This window comes from Panthera onca, chromosome D3 (genome assembly GCF_046562875.1).
Source record: "Panthera onca isolate mPanOnc1 chromosome D3, mPanOnc1 haplotype 2, whole genome shotgun sequence".
Taxonomy (NCBI): Eukaryota; Metazoa; Chordata; class Mammalia; order Carnivora; family Felidae; genus Panthera; species Panthera onca.
The window spans coordinates 85,328,988-85,349,754 of record NC_138350.1 but is presented as its reverse complement, the minus strand read 5'-3'; the positions used below and the strand labels follow the sequence as shown (position 1 = coordinate 85,349,754).

At 37.4% G+C, this 20,767-nt stretch overlaps 1 protein-coding gene across 1 annotated transcript in view; it reads right to left on the bottom strand.

Moving 5' to 3' along the window:
- The window catches only part of DOK6 (docking protein 6), a 362,588-nt gene that overhangs the window by 24,176 nt on the left and 317,645 nt on the right, over positions 1 to 20,767 (bottom strand). The window lies entirely within an intron of this gene.

Sequence of the window (20,767 nt, the reverse complement as noted above, 5' to 3'; positions counted from 1 at the left end):
GTAAAAACAGACTAGATAAAAAGCACATTTAAATGAGATTATAGATTTCAGTTTAAAATTTTGAAATACACCCAATACATCTTGAAGGAAAAGCAAAGAATAAAGTACAGAACCTAGTATTTCTTTTTAGTGTGTACACACACACACACACACACACACACACACCATAGTTTCAAAAGCCAAATAATTTGGGGCACCTGGGTGGCTCAGCCAGTTAAGCACCTGACTCTTGATTTTGGCTCAAGTCGTGATCTCATGGTCCTGAGATTAAGCCCCTCGTGGGGCTCCACACTGGGCATGGGGCTTGTTAAGGATTCTTTCTCTTTCCCTCTGCTCCTCCCCCACTCGCACACACACCCTCTCCCTCCCTCTCTCTCTCTCTTTCTCAAAAGCTAAATAAATACTTAAAAAACCCAAATAATTAATAATTAAGGAAAATTACTATGCAATCCTTTCTCTTAATAATAAAACGGAAAAGCCTATTTGAAAGGACAGACACAGTTCAGGTTACTTTTCTTACTGGTTTCTTCATATATTTGTATCCTAAGAAGTTTCAATTAAGCCTGCAAACCCTTAGTCAAAGCTTCAGGAAAACGCGTATTGCTTGCTAACTCACCATTCTCAAACATTATCATATATATGCTTTATGTTAAATCAGGATTTATTTGAGAACACCGTGGCCTACTTGGCGTCTTTCTTTCGTTTCCCTACGTGTGTATGAGAGGTCTCTTAACGGTGCTATGGTTTTATGTAGTATTGAATTAAGCCTACTGAGCTGTAGATAAAGGCTCAATCAAAATTATGGAACAAACTATTTTGCATGTGGCCATGTGTATTTTTTTTAAACTTTTAAAAATGTTTATTTATTGAGAGAGAGAGACAGAGTGTGAGTGGGGGGGAAGGGGGGCAGAGAGAGAGGGAGACACAGAATCCAAAGCAGGCTCCAGGCTCTGAGCTGTCAGCACAGAGCCCGACACGGGGCTCGAACTCATGAACCATGAGATCATGACCTGAGCCGAAGTAGGATGCTTAACCGACTGAGCCACCCAGGTGCCCCTGGCCATGTGTGTTTTTAAAGGGGCTATATCTGTTTTATTTTGCATGGATTATGCCATCAATATCATCTCTTGGATCATCACTTCTCATCCTGTGCTTCTTTCACGGACACCTCTCAATGACTCTGAAGAGCACCTCCATACCGTTGTCCTCTCTGCATCCTCTATAAAGGACAAACTGGTGACATGAAACCACCTGTGTGAGTGCTCATGAACTTTTGTCCTCTGAGAAGAAAATACTTTCTTCGGTGATGAGTTTATAATCTCTCACCGGTATGTATACCTCTGTTCGACACACTCCAAGTACAGGAACTGCGTCTCCTCTTGTGCTGTACAAATTTTGACTTCTTGACAGCACTTCATCATAATAATCGTGAAATGAGTGGGTTGCAAACTGCTCTGCCCAGAGCCTCCATTTTGACAGTAAAAGGAAATTCAGCACGGCTTGCTCCAGAGTGATTCCCTCGTTTCCCCTTACTTTTGGAGAAGAAATTCATTGTGCCCTTATCCTGTTGTTAAACTTCTCCATTCTTTATTTTCATCCAACCCTGCAGTTACTCCCTTTGGTAGATACCACGCACCAGAGTCAAGGTTAGAGAAAATTTATGACCCACGTACCACCAATACCAACTGGTGAGCTGTGTTAATGTTTGAGATGGTAGAGTATGTGTTAACGTGAACATGAAAAACCTTGGTTTGAGATTTCCTGGGGAACCTTGAGAAGTTTCTTTGCTTCTCGTTACAAGTTCTGAGGATGTAATATTACAGCATGGTGACCACAGTTACTATTGTACTCTGGAAAGTTGCTCAGAGTAGATCTTACAAAAAGATTGTGGTGTTTAATAGCAAGACAAACAAAACAAAACAAAAAACACAAATAAGAAACAGTCTAAATGTGTGACAGTGGGAGTTGATTAGATCTGTTATGCTACAAACTGCCTAAAACAGTATATATCGATTAAAAATGATTGTACAAGGATATTTATGATGTGGGAAATACTCATGACATATTACTAAGGAAAGGCTGTTTAAAAAGGTAGTATGAAAGGTAGGATTCACTGAGGGGCACCTGGGTCGCTCAGTTGGTTAAGCATCCGACTTTGACTCAGGTCACGATTTTGAGGTTCATGGGTTTAAGCCCCGCATCGGGCTCTGTGCTGGCAGCTCAGAGCCTGGAGCCCGCTTCGGATTCTGTGTCTCCTTCTCTCTCTGCCCCTCCCCTGCTCATGCTCTGTCTCTGTCTCTCTCTCAAAAATAAATAAAGTTAAAAAAAAAAAAAAGGTAGGATTCACTGAGTAAAAAAAAAAAGTCAAAATAAACAAAACTAAACAAAAAGATTTGACATACCTTTATACCTAATTACCAACACAGTTATCTCTGGGAAATGAATTTAACATTTTTTTTTATTCTCATTTTTCATTTTATTCTTAGTGATCTTTTCTTTTTCCAAATTTCCTTCAATTCATATATTATTTTAACCAGAAGTATATGTCAATTTAAAATGTAGGTTGCTTGAATATTCTAATTATAATATTCTAATTATATAGTTCTTGGGTGATTTATAATATTCTAATTATACAGTTCAATCTATGCCAGATGCGGTTTATTGCTGAAGGAACCTTCCCCCTGCCCTTTTGTCCTTGTGGTAAGAATCCATGATGGGAATCTTTTGATCCCCAGGGAGTTAGGATTCTCCCTTACCCAAGAAGATAAATAATGATTAATCAAATCATAGCAATTTCCTTTCTCTTTGCCACCTACTTATTTTTCCAGCCTCCCCTGCAGACAGGGATGCCCACATGTTAAAATTTCTGGCCCATGAAATAGAAGAAGTTTGTGTGGCAATTCTGGAAAGATTTCCTTCACTGTTTAAAAAATTAATAGGCCTCACCCTGAAAACATGTTTTCTCTGTTCTTCCTGCTGCATGTCTTGAAAGGGAACGTGATGCTCAGCGCTACAGCCGCCATGTTGTGAGCACGGGGTGCAAAGATAAAGGTAGAAAGGAAACATGCCGAGGACAGTCGAATAGAGAGGTTTTCTTCCTCTTCTGGAGCCAAATCCTTTTCTATCTCCCTATTACAGGCATGCTGTGATTACATTTAAGGCTGGCCTGGATAGACCAGGGTAGTCTTACCATCTCAAGATCCTTAACTTAGTCACACCTGCAACGTCCCTTTTGCCATGTAAGGTAACTCACTGACACTTTCTGTAGATCTGCATGCAATGGAGACATTTTTGGGGAGCCACTCTTCAGCCTCTCACAATAGCCTTAGACAATTAAGTGAAAATAATACCTCTGCTAATCGAATCCATATTGTGTTCCGTGGCCTATCCTAAAACAAGAGTGAGTGTTTAGGAGAAGAAATATTTACTCACTCAATACTTGTATCCTTACCTGATAAATACCATAAACATTCTCACTGGACAAATGCAGGTAACTAAGTACAGAGAAGTCAAAAACGTTACCTGATCTCGTAATGCGTGCATGTGGCAGAACAGTTATTTGATCCTCAGCAAAGCCCCTAATCTTCCTCTATGCCACGGGCCACACCCACATTTTGGGACTGCAATTTCACGGGCTGCTGGGAGGGTATAACTGATCTAGATGCTTTCTGTATTCCAAGTTCTGAAGTGTGGGGTTCTTTGCAACTCCAGTATGGAAATATTTTGCCCAACGAGAAAAATTCCAAAGGCATGTCTGTTGTATCAATAAAACCATTAAAACAAACGTTTCAAAAGTCATCTATCATGTTCTTTGGAAAGAGTGTAGTGTAGGAAACAGTCACACATCTGCACTACCAGCTTCAACATATATCACCACTGTCCAGAATGAACGAACTGTTTGGATGTTAAGTCCAAGGGGCCAGGTTAAGTAACAGACTCGTGACAATGGGCCACTGTAGAAAAAGAGGCCCCCTGTTTTCTCAGAGGCCATTTTCATAAATACATTTTAAAAACCCAGCATTCTGACACTGCCATGAACCTAAAATAGAAAATGTCTGAAGAAGACAAATGAACACATGAAGCTTTCCCTCCAAATTATCAATTCCGACAAAATAAAGTAACAAAGCTTTTTGTGTTACAGCAAGCTTATACGACATGTGTACAGATAAAGTCCATTGGATGAGTCATGTTTAATAATAGCACTTAATATCTTTCCCAGAAACAATGGGCAATTTCTGAAGCATAAGTGATTTCTGAAAAGAGGAACACAGCAGAGGCGAAATAAATGCAGAAATGATTTAGTTTCTTTGTTATAAGCAATTTGCAAACATAACGTGTAAGAGCAGAAACTAAATGTAATATGGAATATATTTTAAAATCTCATTTAATGAGAAGCCGCTTGGTAAGCACCTCAAGAAAAATGTGAAAATGCTTTGAAATTAAAGAAATTCGTAGATTAGGGGCTTTAGATATCATTTACTGCTTCAGTGCCAGAGAAAGGCAAAGCCAAATTGAATGGCTCCAACTTTTGTGTTTTTATAGCACGTACAGAAATAAAGAAAAACTAAAAATAGTCAAAATAACTCCATGAAGATAAGCTGCAGTGAAAACGTTTCCTTCCTGCTGATTTCAATTTGATGCCTTAAAATTGTATGTACTGAGAACGGACTCCCGCCCCTTGAAAGACAGCTACTATAATTACTTTTATTTGCTTTTATATTAAAGTCAAATGGCTTGGAGAATCATGTTGTGCGGTTTAGAGGGTTTCCCAGCTGATGGCAGCTGAGCCTGGGAGCACTGAAGTGTGTGATAGGAGGCTTGGTCGTTAAGGGCGCCACAGAAATGATGGACATTCAGGATAGAGCCACACCTCAGATTTATGATGCTGTACCTCCCACAAATGACTGAAGCAGCCCGATTATTCAAGACATTGATCCCGCACGATAAAACCATTCCATTTAAATCTCATGGCCAAAGCTTGTTGCTACTTTTACTTGGGCAGCTTATGGACTTGTAGGGGACACTTCTGATCTTGGATGCCAGTGAGGAGAATATCGGACATACTGAAGCAACGCTCAAGAAGTATGTGTTCTCTCTTTTTCTATGGAGGTTGATGGAGAAACACTTTGTGCCTTTTTTTGCTTTTCTTCCAGAATGGACACTTTCAGTGATTTCAGAAAGAGAAGTGCTTTTCAAAGCCCATTCATTGCCTTTTGGGTCATAGGTCAAGTCAGAGTTAATGACTTCATTTATTTACAAAGCAAGGCTAGGTGTTCTCAGATTTAAGATATGCAATCTTCTTTCTCAGCTAGTTTTCAGGATATCGCTACTGGCAAAAACAAAAACAAAAACAAAAACAATTCAAAAAAGTAAGTATTTCTAATTTCGTGACAACCGAATGGATTGTGGGAAAAAAATAGAAAAGTGTATAAATGTCAAGTGAAGGAGGGTTTCTGTTTAGTTCACAACTCCAATCAATATCAATCTTGCTTACAGGTCAGTATATAATAGTAATAATTATTGTAACTATGTACTTGGGTTCATGATTTTGCTTTTTAAAGTAGGCTCCACACTCAGCATAGAGTCCAACACAAGGCTTGAACTCACAACCCTGAGATCAAGACCTGAGCTGAGATCAAGAGTCAGACGCTTAACTGACTGAGCCACTCCTGCATCCCAGTGGGGTTCATGATTTTTAACATCATATTCAGTGTATAAGCCAATGACTTGCTAAAAAGGTGCTTCATTCTATTTTGCACATTAGAGAACAGAGACAATTAGTAGTTAAGTTTTCTGTCCATGACTGCATAGCTACTATTCCAACGAAGGTGGTCTGGCCTCAAAACTCATGCTCTCACCTCTTTAGCTATCAACAGCAGCAACAGGAAGGGGTAGAAGCTAAATAATAAAGAGCCTAAACATTTAGAAATGACAATAAGCAGAAATTTTCTGTCAAACTGCATATTAATAATATCAATGAAGTAACATATGATAGTATTGTTTTGATTTATCGAAGAGATTCCAAAATTATACAAAACAGAAAACAAAAATTTTCCTGTCTCACAAAATCTGGAAGATCAACTTCCGGCATTTTAGACAACCTGAATTTTCACAGAGATTTGAAAACATAATCTAATGTGCAAAAGCTATCTATATAAATAATACAGCTATTTTTTCACAAAGAGCTAATTTTAACTCTCATTTAGTTGTTTTTCTACAAGTGACTACATTTGCTACTCATGACCAGTCATTATGTTATGGTCTTTCTGATCATTATAATTGTCTAAATCTTGTCTAGTAGGTTCCTTAGTAAAAGCTTACAAAAACAATACTCCCGAATTTTTTAACATGTGTGTGCCATTTACAAGTGAATGTCAACTTTTATGGGTATAAAAATTTAGTTTATAATTTATTACTTTGAGTATCTTAACGATGTTAATTCATTTTTTTCTAAAATAAGATATTGCTGTCTAAAGTCAAATAATCTAATTCTTTTTCACATAACAATGATTTTACAAGCAAGTCATATGCTTTTTTTTTCCTGTCTAGAAATCGAAAGGGTTTTTTCTTTTTCTTTTAAGTTTAGTAATTTTAATAGAACATGGTATTGTGAGTTGATTTCTCTTTATTATTTCAAATTTAATTTCAAACCAATAAAATAAAAACTATTATCACTATTTCAAAATATTTGTTTCCATTTTTGGAGTCTGACCAGATAAAAAATAACATACAGTATCTGATTGTATTTGCAGAATTCCGAGAACAAGTTAAACGTTTAGATTTTGTGATGACAGAGATCAGGAAGTTATTGTCTGCGGGTGGTGAAATTTGACTGGAAAGATACACAAGTGAGTTTTATGAGGTGATGGGAATGTCCTGTATCTTGTTTTAGGTGGTGGTTATTTGAGTGTAATCTCAAACCTCAAAGATCTTAACATACTACCTAAGCATTTTATTGTACATAAATTATAACTCAATAAGAAATAAATTGTATGGGAAAACAAACACAAATTAAAAAATCAATCAATTTGTTTTATTACGTGAATCTATCTAACACTTCAGAGTATAAACTGTGCTGAAAATCTAAGTCAAGAATCATCATATTTAAAAAGGAAAATTTCATGGGGGCAACAACGGCCTTACTCTATTTCACTACTGTCTGTTTTAATAAATATTTGATGAAAGAATTAACAGAAAGAAGAAATGAATATGAGATCATCAGGAGACAGTGAGGAAGTAAAAAGATACTCCACCCCCACTACAAGAGAATAAACTGTATGTAATATTATTTGTAACAAAACTAGAAAACAGTGTTACATACAAAAAGAAAGAAATATTACAGTAGTCAAAAAAAGAAATAACCTCCAGCTGGGGAACTGGGGATACAAATAGTCTTAGTAGAAGAAGTAAGGACCTCATTTATAGAGATCTGCACTAACAATTAACTCAAGTTCACTGTGGGGAATGTCAATTGGTGCAGCCGCTATGGTAAACGGCATGGAAATTCCCCCCAAAATTAAAAATAAAACTATCATAGGATTCTGCAATTCTACTTCTGAGTATTTATCTGAAGGAAACAAAACCCCTAACTCCAAAAGATAACTGTATCCCCATGTCTATCACCATATTATTCGGAATAGCCAAGACATGGTGGCAACCTAAGTGTCCAGTGATAGATGAATAAAGGAGAGGTGATATATATATATATATATATATATATATATATATATATACACACACACACACAATGGAATATTATCCAGCCATAAAAAGAAAGAAATCTTGCCATTTGCAACAGCATGGATGGACCTTGAGGGTGTGACGCTAAGGGACATAAGTGATACAGAGAAAGACAAATACCATATGGTCTCACTGATATGTGGAATCTAATGTTAAAAACTGAATACAAGCACTGGGTGTTGTATGTAAGCCAATTTGACAGTAAATCATATTAAGAAAAATAAAAACTGAATACATACATATAAAGAACAAATTGGTGGAAGGTGGGGCAAAATGTCTGAAGGTGGTCAAAACATACCAAATTCCAGTTCTAAATAAATGAGCTGTGGGACATAATGCATGGCATGGTGACTACAGTTAATAATACTGTACTATATATTTGAAAGTTGCTGGAGAGTAGATCTTAAAGGTTCTCATCACAAGAAAACACAAATTTGTACCTATGTGTGGTTATGGATGTTAACTAGACTTATTTTGGTGATCATTGTACAGTATATATAACTATCACCTGAAACTAATATTATGTTATATGTCAACTATATCTCAATAAACAAACCAAAAAGTTTATTCATTATATTCTTTTAAAGATGAGTATATTTAAAAAGTTGAGTTATTTTTTCCTCTAGAACCGACAAACTGAAGATTCCTACCTCTTTTTGTTTGCCTTAATGTATAATGTATAATTTTAAAGGGCCATATCATTTCAAGATATTAACATCCTGAAAATACATTTTGACAACTTCACAGTTTCCTGAATGAAAATTACAAAGCTGCATTTAAGAGGCAACTCAGTAAATGAGACATAGCTGATATTAAATGTGGTAGTTTACAGATAAATGGAACAAAAACATAAAACAAGCGATGATACATATTTTCCAAGTTATCTGTTTTATTTTTTTCACATTTGATATGGGGTCAGTGGGTAACATTATCTGACTATAGTGATGGTGGAATTTCGTTCTCATAAAAAGGATACAACTCTTTTCTCAAAGAATCTTAGAAGAATTATACCAGCGCAATGCTGATAGTTAATTTTTAAATCACATGTCATCTTCCTCTACATTGGTGAGAAGACCTGTTGCTTGGGGTAGGTTTTGTGCAGGTATAAATCATTTCTAACTCTTTTCTGATGAACATGGGCAATTATGCCTATCAGGAGGTCAATTAAGAACTGGAAATAATAGACTAATCTTTATGAAATGACCAAATCAACAGGTGCAATTTCCATAGCCCAGGTGAGTCTGGTCATCGGGTAAGAAGAGTGGTTTCCAAGAATTTTACTAAAAAAATCCACAGGGACTCCATGATGCTTTTAATCTAAACTGTACTCTCTGCTCAGGACATCACCCTCAGGAAGAGTCCTGCAACCTCAAGCAGCTTAATATTCTAGGTTGCTGAAAAACAGGGTAATGAGAATAACAAGCCACTGTGACTCAGTCTCATAGCTGGCTTGACAGCCTGGGGTTCCGGAGGTGTCTCCCTTCTCTGGAATAGTGCTTAGTCCTTAATTTGACATGGACACTTTCTAAATTCATTCATGATAGGGAATTTCCACAAGTTGCCAGGGACTTTAATCCTCCTATAAACTTTATTTCAGGAGCAAGACTCGTGTCTTTTGAAATTGATTTCTGTCATGTGTTGGGCAGAGCATATTCTACGTTGAGGGACGTGTGCGTTGACGTTCGTCAGAGCCTCTCAGGCTGACAACGTTCCATAGAAGATGGTGCAGCCTTATGTTCTTAGAAGGCTCATATACAGGTGAAAGCCAGACAGAAATTGCTGTCATTTTTGCCAGATCCATGCGTTAGACTTACACATCTTAAAAGAAATTAATTAGAATTGAGGGGGAAGGAGCACACTCGGCAAATGTCATCACAGACAAATTCACAGCAACATTTTTTCCTTACGTGCTGTAGCAGAATTTGGATTAGAGAAACCGTGAATGTGGATCCCAACACTCCTAGAAAGTCAGCCATGCTCCCTCGTGAGTTTCCAGGACCTTTCACTGCAATTCTTCCATGCCTCCTATCATCCTGTTCCCAGGATCCTCTCGAAGTGACAAGAGTTGTTGGGATTCATCTCTGCCTAATCCAGTAATTGGGACTCCGGCCACAGCCAGCTTTCCCTACACTGTCCGTTGCCCAGATAATTGCTGTGACATTTCATTTCTCTTCTCTCTGAAGGAAACAGGCAGAAAGCTCATTCTTCTAGAAAGTGCCCCAGGCCCTCAGTTACAGGATGATTGTGGCTCACAGTTCGCCAGCTAGCTCCTTTCCCTACACGGTCCAAGCCAGCTTTCCACAGTTTGATCACTCAGTGAAAAAATTAGCTTGAGCAGATACATAGAGTTGTTTCTCTCTTCTTTCCCACTTGTTAGGAGGTGGTTAAAAGTAGATAAAGCTTCTCATTAAAGACCTTTACTTTGAGTGAAGCAAGACCTTCTATTTATCCTGCCTGCCAAATGGGTAAAATTCCCAAACGTGCTGTCATTGAGTGAATCCGTCTGTATAATGAACGAACTTCGTTATGCAGAAAACCTGGCACTTTGCCTAGCACACAGTCGGTGCTCTGTAAACATTTGTTAAATGCATACGAGCATTAGAGAATTGGACTCTCGTTCTCACATTAAGCAATCCCGTTCCGAGATTTTTGCCTTTATTTCCTCTTTCTCTGGCAATCGGGCAGGCTATCGTTCCTGTATCGCTACTAAATTTTGCAAAATGTTTGTACATACTGTTTCATAGTTCAAAATAAATTCTTAGCTCTATAGAAATATCCTTATATCCTCTCGCACATGTTTTAGGAGACTGAAGAATTTCTACAACCATTGTAAAACATATTCTGAATGATGTACATTGAAGGGCTAAGATTTTTTAGGCTTAGATGACCTTAGCTATCATATGGTATGTATTTTACAAGAAAGATCTACAGTCCAGAGAGGGGAATCAACTTGTCCAAGGTTACAAAAGCAGTTAATGCCAGAACTGGAATGAAAACCCAGGTTTCTCGACATCTGGAATAATGCGCTTTAACACCATATCCATCAATATGATGAATGTAGTGAGGAAGAATAAAATGTTCTTCTAGTTATTTGGCATATCTGTTCTGAAATTCAGAGTAGAAGTTTCAGTCCATAATGTATGACGTCACTACTTCTACTGCCAATAATCCTAAACCAGAGGGGCACTTCATTTAAAGAAATGGTAAGATTGGATTTTAGAGCTGAAAAATCACAATGATGATGAAACCATATTTTACTGGATTTGAAAATAGACATCCATTTCCATGTAATGACTTTCTCTTTTGCCTAATGACATTGATGGGCACCTATGCTAGGGAGATAGTGCTTACCCAGAGCACCACAAAAAATATATACTTTTGCAGAAAGCAAGCTAAAATACACTTAGATATATGATAGGACTATTTACAACTGAATAGAACTGGCCGCATTTGGCGGCCACTTGTAAATGAGACCCAGCTAATATGAAAAGTGGGTAGGATCCAAGTGGCCTAGAGACTTTGATTATTTTCTTAATATGTCACACTAATTTTCTTGTTTTTCTATAATTTGTATCATTTTTTATTATTTCCTGAAGGATTATTTACCAAAATGATCAAGGACCAGCAAAACCTGGCTGAGCAAGTAACATGTAATTATAAGGCTCGGAGAACTGGGTGTTCTTATTCCTGATGGGGGAGATTCTCTTGCATACCACGATCTGGCCCACAAAAGCAATAGAAGACAGCATTACTGCACGTATTGCTACATGCAGATGACCAAGATCCAAATGTCCCTATAATTTTTTAAAGGGATTTATTTATTTATTTATTTATTAAGATGTTTATTTATTTACTTTGAAAGGAGGGGGGGGGGTGGAGCAGAAGAGAGGGAGAGAGAGAATCCCAAGCAGGCTTTGTGCTATTAGCACGGAGCCCTCGCAGGACTCGATCACAAGAACTGGGAGATCATGACTTGGGCAGAAATTTTTTAATTTTTTAATTAATTAATTTACTTTTGAATAGAGTATTTATTTCTTTACTTTTAAATAGAGTGTTTTTTTTAAATGTTTATTCATTCTGAGAGAGAGAAAGAGACACAGTGTGAGTTGGGGGGCAGGGCGCAGAGAGACAGGGAAACACAGAATCCAAAGCAGGCTCCAGGCTCTGAGCTGTCAGCACAGAGAACCATGTGGAGCTCAAACCCACAAACCACAAGATAGGGACCTGAGCTGAAATCGGATGCTTAACCAACTGAGCCACTCAGGTGTTCCTAAAGCACTTTATAAAGTGCTTATAATTGTGCTAATTAAAACATACTCACTTGGGGTGTAACCTGTAGTGTGTTCAACTCTGAGGACACCTGCCCATCTAGTGAATCCACCATTGTAACAAAAGAAAGTCAGTGCTGCTCCTTCAATAACTTGCATGTGAAGTCAGAGGAGATGAGGCGTGCCTTTGCATTTTAAAAATGGCGAGCCCCTCGGACTCATATTGTGGCTCTCCTGATGTGCCCACAGCTGTGTAGGGACCTTAGTGGCACAATATCTACTGGATATTCAAGGTAAGAAGAGAAATGTTTCAAAATTTATTCTGCGTGTGAAATTCAAACATGTCTTAACTGAAATGTGTGTGGTTAGCCACAGCTAGACTTGGAAAAAAACTAGTTTTAATATATTTAATCCGGTTAAACGTGACTAGTAAATTGCTACAAGTTTTGTTAAAAGAGATATTGCAAAGTACGTTTGTGTCAAATTTTCTTGAAATGTGATTTTTGGCAACTTTTCCAAAGCGTGTTCCGTTGCTTACAAGCACCACAATACCAAACAGATGCACAGTTACACGTTGTTATAAAAGGGTAACTTTGGGGGATTTAATATACAGCATTGTGGCTGTGGTTAAGAATACTGTACTATATACTCGAAAGTTGTGAAGAGAATAGTCTGAAATGTTCTCACCACAAGAAAGAAAGGGTAATTGAGTGAGGTGATGGAGGCGGTAGCTAATGCTACAGTGGCAATCATTTCTCAGTGTACGTGTTATCAGATCACCATGCACACCTTATAAGCACGTGCCCACTGTGCGTTACAAACACAATGTTATATCTCCATAAAAAATTTTAAAAATAAAATAAATAAGATGAAAACACGTGTACAGTTAAACTGATGGTTTCTTATCTAATATTGAGTTATTGTAAAATACAGGTAGAGTAATTTAGTTTTCTTTTTTTATTGAAGAATAATTGACATAAAATATTGTATTAATTTCAGGTGTACAACATAATGATTTGCTATTTATGTACATTATGAAGTGGTCACCACAATAAGTCCAGTCACCATCTGTCACCAACCAAAGTTGTTATAATACTATTGACTATATTCCCTATGCTGCACAGTGTATCCTCATGCCTTATTTATTTTATAACTGGAAGATTGTACCTCTTAATCCCTTTGGTCTGTTTCATCCATCTCCCATCCCCTCCTCTTTGGCAATCATCAGTTTGTTCTCTGTATTTATGACTCTATTTCTGTTCATTTATTTTGTTTTTTAGAGTCGACATATCAGTGAAGTCATACAGTATTTGTCTTTGTGTGACTTATTTCACTTAGTATAACACCCTTGTGGTCCACCTAGGTTGTCACAAATATCAAGACGTCACTCATTTTTATGGCTGAATAATACTCATACACGCGCGCGCACACACACACACACACACACACACACACACACACACATATATCAGTGGACATTTAGGTTGCTTCCATATCGTGGCTATTTTAAATAATGCTGGAATGAACATAGGGGCACATGTATTTTTTCCAAATTAGAATTTTGTTTTCTTCAGATAAATACTTAGAAGTAGAATTGCTGGATCATGTGGTATTTCTGTTTTTAAGTATTTGAGGAACCTCCATACTATTCTCCATCATGGCTGCACCAATTTACCACTCCCATCAACAGTTTTTAAAAGTTCTCTTTTCTCCACATCCTTGCCCATACTTGTTATTTGTTGTCTTTTTGGTAGTTGCCATTTTGACAGGTGTGAGCTGATGTCTCATTGTGATCTTGATTTGCATTTCTCTAATGCTTAGTGATATAGAGCATTTTCATGTGATTTTGGCCATCCATATGTATCCTTTGGAAAAATGTCTATTCAGGTCCTTTGCTCATTTTTAAATTGAGTTGTTTGTTTGTTTATTTATTTATTTATTTATTTATTTATTTGACATTGAGTTGTAGCTGTTCTTTATGTATTTTGGATGTTAACCCTTATTAGATTATCATTTGCAAATGTCTTCTCCCATTCAGTGGGTTGCCTTTTCTTTTTGTTGATGGTTTTCTTCACTGTATAAAAGCTTTTTAGTTTGATGTAGTCCCATTTCTTTATTTTTGCTTTTGTTGTCCTTGCCTGAGAAGACAGATCCAAAAAACTATTGCTAAGACTAATGTCCAAGAGTTTACTGCCTGTGTTTTCTTCTAGGAGTTTTAGGTCTTATATTAACTATTTAATCCATTTTGAGTTTATTTTTGTATATGGTGTAAGGAAGTGGTTCAGTTTCATTTTTTGCGTGTAACTGTCCAATTTTCCCAACATCATTTATTGCAGAGACTGCCGTTTCCCTATTGTACATTCTTGCTTCCTTTACAGTGGATTAATTGACTATATAAGCATGGGTTTATTTCTGGACACTCTATTTTCTTTTGTTCCATTGTCTAGAATTTGTGTCAGTTTCAGTGCCAGTATTTGTTTTTGTGCCAGTACCATACTGCTCTGATTACTAAAGCTCAGTAATAAAGTTTGAAGTCTGGGAGTGTGAGACCCGCAGCTTTAATCATCTTTCTCAATATTGCTGTGGCTCTTTGGGATCTTTTGCGGCTCCACACAAATTTTAGGATTATTTGGTCTAGTTCTGTGAAAAATGCCATCGGTATTTTGATACGGATTACACTGACTCTATAGATTGCTTTGGGAAGTATAGACATTTTAACAATATTAATTCCTTCAATCCATGAACACGGTATATCTTTCCATTTATTTGTATCATCACAAAATAAATGGAAATGAAATAAAATAAAATAACAACTGGTTACAATTAAAACTGGTAACAAGTTAAAACTTATCTTGTGTTTGGTTATTACAAGATATACAGATAATAATTTAGTTTTTCTTTGTTTTTGATTCTAGTTATATGACACACACACACACACACACACACACACACTTGACCAAATATAATGGTTGCATAACCACTCGGTTTAGAATGTGATTTGTAAAAATTTATGAAGCTGTACCAATGCAATGTGCTCATTTTTAGGATAGAAATATCAAAATGGAATAAAAGATAGTTAAAAGAAGGGTCCTATAAGATACATAGTTTCCTTATAAAAGCAGATTTCATACACACACACACACACACACATATACAAACATGCATACATACACACATATATGCTATGTATTATTCCCTTGACAAATATCTAACAATTTACATAAAGCCTATGGATTAGTATGAACTACTCTAGGGAAAGAGGGATTTAGGATATGAAAGGCAAGAATTTTACCAACTTCACTGCTCACAATTGTCATATGTATTTGGACTTTTATGATCATGTTTGTAAACCAAATATCCTGGTCTTGGTTTTTATTTGACAGAATTTACAAAAAATAGAAAAACATTATTTATCTCTAAAGAATTAAAATAAATGTCATTACTCTCACATTCTAAGAAAATGTTTATTGGAAATGCTATCCCTATTGAAATGAACTGAAGTAATGAGCTCTATTGTATTCTAATGAGTTGCATTATTTCTGTACTTCAGTTATCCACAGGAAAACATTTCCATTATTTTATGAGGTAGCCTTGCTAAAAGTGAAAACACAGGAAAGTAGAACCATTTTTTTATGCCCCTAATTTACAAATTGGGACATATTACAGAAGAAAATGAGATAGCTACTTCTGATCAAGTAGTCTGCCTTCATTACCTGGTAGCGATTCTGTTACTGACATGGGTATGTTTAAGAGGCATTATGATCACGATTTACACATTCTGATTGCACTACTGCGTATTGTTTTATGCCAACCGCTTTTGCCAGGGTTCCAAATGATCAGTTAGGACCCCTTGGATAGCTCTACTCACTGTTTCAGTGCCAAGTTTAAATGGATCATATGCTTAACATTACTTTAGCGTTGGAATCTCCACCTACTCCTTAATTTTTATTTATTACATACTGGCAGAAACTTCCATTTTATTCTTCTGTTCCTCTACACAATGTAAATGGAACTGAGCCCTCTAATTTCTTCTCATTACAAGGAGTCCATTTATGCTTATAAGTTGCGACTACACTTGGTAGGAAATTACTTATGTGTCATTACTGGTGTCCAGGGTATACTATTGTTTGGGTGGGTGAGGAGAGAGGTTAGGAGATTTCTGGACTCCCGCTGATCCTGGCAAACAGACTGGTAGTGTGTGATTCTACTACCTTGCTGCTTAACTCGTTTTGTGAAGAGAATTTCAGGGCACTCAGTGCAACCCAGGAGAGACCCAGATTACCTTAATTTATTCTAAAAGACTGTTAGCACTTTGGAGTAGAAAAAATAGAAGAGCTAGACAAAAATACAGATTTTTTTGAGAGTTGAAGGTTCCAAGTTTAACCCACGTTCCTTCAGTGGTTCCCGGAGGGCTGTGTCCTTGGAAGATTTCAAAATATCTTAGAGGTGACTGATGCTTCAGCAACTTCTTCAGAATACTCTTGTGGACACTAAGCAAAGCATCCATTAGCTCAAAAAATGAACTAGAACAAGGGTAATAGATACCCTACAAAGCAAGTTTAGCATTCAGGCTGAATATATTCAGTCTAAAATGTACATGCATGGAGCAAGGAGAATAGGGATTAATTATAACTTTTTAAGAGAAGATTTTAAAGATATTTTGATTTTTGGGGGACTGATTTGGGTTTCTCCATGCCCCCAGACACTTTAGGAACATATATTCCCTCACTTCTGCTCGTATGGCTACCTTATGCCACAAAGTTTGAAAAAAACAGGCACTGTATTATTAGATACACAACGAAGGGTATATATACATATTTTCAGGAAATCTAAGGAAATGTCACAGGAGCAAACATCAAGCATTCAAGATTATCAACTAAAAGCTCTACGTGCTTCACTATTCCTTTGTAAAAAACTTCTTATTTTTATAGCCCTAAAGAAAAAAAAGTCTCTCATATAAGAGTGCAAATTATTGTCAAGGACGACGACCTTCTGACATCTCCTTTGAACATTATCAAGACGACAAGCAGATGACCAGCTGGAATTTGGAAACTGCTTTCAACGTATCTTCTCTTAGTAGTTGAAAATGTTTGTGGGTATTGCAAAGACATAGTATAGGCCATGATCTTTCCAACAAATGGCCACTTGTCAGTCAGTGAACAGAGAAATCAGTGGAGACCTCACTAGGCTAAGACATCTCATAGTTACTGCATATGGGTCTACAGTAGGCAGCCCATAAACATTCACATCTTTGCCCACTGACAAACAAGTAGACCTGAACACAAGAGTTTTTCCCATCCTGCACATTTCTGGAAATCTAAAACATAATCACATGGTTTTCACTTAAAATCTCAGATCTGTTTTATAATTTGTCCCTACCATGGATTCAACTACGTAATAAACTCTTATACGTAGCAAAAGATGTTAATTGTTTAATGGTCTATGCTGAATGTAGAGCAAAATTGGGTCCACCCAAGCTTATTAATTCCTGTTTATGAAACATAATCTTAATTCCTAATTATAATTTCAGAATTATATGTATTCTGCAATTATTATATTTTGTTTTCTTCAAAAGTAAAGATGTGTCCAGGTTTTCATCCTACTATTTATACAAATATACAATCATTTATACAATTCATAATAAGATAAGATATTTTCTTTTTCTAGTAATAGCACCATAAAAAAGGATGCTATCATTGGATTCAGATTATTTTTCACAAAAATGTGAAAATACGAAAAACATGTCGAACATAGATTCACAAGACAGAGGAGGTAAAGTCCAGGATTAAAGAACACTGCAAGACTTAGTATCATTTACCAAGAAGAAAACCAATGAAGAACTCCCTAAATACGAAGTCAAATGAACTGATACAGGGGCACATTAAACACGCATGAGTACACACACACATGCACACACACACACACACACACACAACCTGTCCTATTGCTACTGCTGAATCAACTTTCACATTTAAGCACAGATAATATTTTTTTGTTGCTGTCATCTTACAAATTAAGAACAACATAACTTGGGATGCATCTTCCTTCCATGGAACAAATTCTATCACCCCAAGGCACCATAATTACAGGAATTTAATAAATGGCAGCATAGCAAAACTGAAATTTCTTCCCAGAAACATAATGTTTTTTGCACAGACGGTATCAGTTCTATAAGCCTGTGTAAGGCACTTTGCCAAATCGATACTGGGAAGGCAAAAATACTGTCTACTTTGACGATCTAGTGAGCAAGTAAGGGTCTATATGGAAAAGGTAAGATTTATTTGCTTTTGTCTGGACCTCAAAGTATTTGTAGTAAAATCCCAAGTAGAGATGGGGAAAATACAGGGGTAGAAACAATAGCATAAAAAGAGGATAGAAGTAGGGAAATACATTCTCCTTTGGGACAGTTACATATCTGGCATAGGATTTTTTTAGGAAGATGTGGTGAGGACTGATAGGTGAGGCCAGAGAATGATACCGTCATTCAAGAAAAGCCTGGAGATTATTTCAAAAGCAGTAAACATCTAGTGCTTTCTCTCTTTTGACTTTTGCATTTAAACATTTCATAAACCACCAATGATACATGACTTTTGCAAAGCATTCAAACAGAGCAGAAAGGAGCCAGTAAAATTCTTTGATCCAGGTTGCTCCCCCCAGATCCCTTCACTAGGGGGTGGGATTGGAAGTCCCGTCTAAAACAAAGACAATATAATATTAAAGGCAGTACTATCGGTATCCCCAGAGGGAAGCAGTCACAGTCTTTCGGCTATTTCTTCTGATATTTGCCTATATAATCCTAAATAAAAGTTTTTTTCTTTTAAGCTGGCATTTACTGACTTTTCGCTTTCGGACATTACAGACACCCTTCCTATTATGGAGGATGGAGACTGAGTTCTCGTGAGTTCTCTTAACACGGATCCCCACCACTCTCCTCTCAGAAGTGTTATTTGCATTTTTGGAGCACTATTTGCTGAATGCACTGCACCCACCACCCATCCAGTTACTACTCGGGTTAGTCACTTGACTGCAGATCTGTTCTTCTCCAACTTCTGACTTAGAGTTTATTGCCTGGTTTGTAAGTTTGCTTGTCTGCAGGATTGTAGTATGCTCTCTGCACCACCTGTTTCTTCCGGGATCCTTTTCATGCAATTTATTTGCTATGGCCTCTGTGTTTTGTTTCACGATTTCCTCAGATATCTGGGAATCAACCTGTAGTTAACTCTTGTACACATCAACCCATCCCAGCAGAGAACCTGAGCTAAGTCCCAAGCCTTCCTTTATTTCAGCAAAAATTTTTTACATACATCTGGTCTTATTTGCCATTTTAGGAAGACCTGTCCTTTCAGTTCTGTACTTGACATATATACTCTGCATACTATTGTTTATATGTTGGTATATATGCCAAATAAGTATGTCATAAACGTATTCTATTATTTTCCCTTTCTAATTGCATCCGTTTCTTTGTTACTTTATCCATAAGTTGTTAAAGGCTTTTTCAACTATAAAGACTGGACTCCTAAGTGTTTAGCAGATAGTTTCATTTGTGAGAAGGATTTTTTGTTATTTTCAATTTACTTTGTTGAGGGGTCTAACTCACTCTATATCCTTTCTATTGTCTTATCTGTTCTTGGATTTCTTGCAACTCTTTTGAACTGTTCCTCCAAGAATGCACACTTTCATTACTTTCTAAATGTACAGAGAAGTTATTTTTAAGAATAGTTCTTCATTTTCCCTTGGTTAATTTCCTTTCTCCTTTAACCTACCCGCACTGTCTCCTTACAGATACTATGTTGAAGCATTCCTGCTTTGGCTTGTTAGTGAATGAGGCATTTGTCTCTAGAGCTTATCCTGGTTCTGAAGTGTGGGGGGCAGGGGAGGAGGAGAGATGACGGGTGGGAAGTCATTTTGTTTGGATTTACCATCTCACACTCTCTCTGACCAAATTGGGTGGTCCTTGCTGCTTGGTTCAGGTTTTGCCTTGACTGGAAAGCTGGACAAGCCTGGAGGTTGGGTGATTTGTAAAGCGCCCCCCCCCCCGCCCCCCCCCCTTCAGTGATGAGTGCCATTCATTCAACTGTCTGTGGTGGACCACCGCAAAGCTTGTCTTTGTTTTTCTTTCTGACTCACCCCAGGGGTTTCAGCTGGCTAGTAATCTGAGACTCCAAGAAAATCAGCATAGTGTGTCAATGCACTAACCCCAGTAGCCCTACCTGCTAGGCTACTGCTGTGTCACCCATAGGGAGGGGCCCTGACCCTCATTTTTTTTTTTTTTTTTTTTGGTGGCCCAGAGTGCACCATTTGAGGAGACACTCCGTCTCAGGACGTATGTGTGCAGGGTCGCCCCTATGACCGAAGGCCACATTAAAAACAAAGTTAATTCCAGTACAGTTTAACATTCAGTGATATTAACATTCAGTGATATCTTAGTCCCAGGTGTACAACATAGTGATTCAACGATTCCAAAAGTTCCTCACGGCTCATGGTGATAAATGTACTCTTAACCCCCTTCCCCTATTTCTCTCTCCCACTTCTTGACTAGAGGAACACAGGACAGCGGTGCTTGGGCCTACCATGTCCTGACAATGACCGCAGGCCTTTAGCCTCCTAAATCTCAGTGCCGCTCCTCAGTCTACTCTTTCCCAAAGCCTGTTTGCTCAGTACCTCCCTCTCCTGTGGGAGCTGTCACGTGTCCTTAAAAGAAAATCCCACTGACGAGAGTCTTCAGGTGCATTTCAGGGAAGTCAGACCCTGTCCACAGG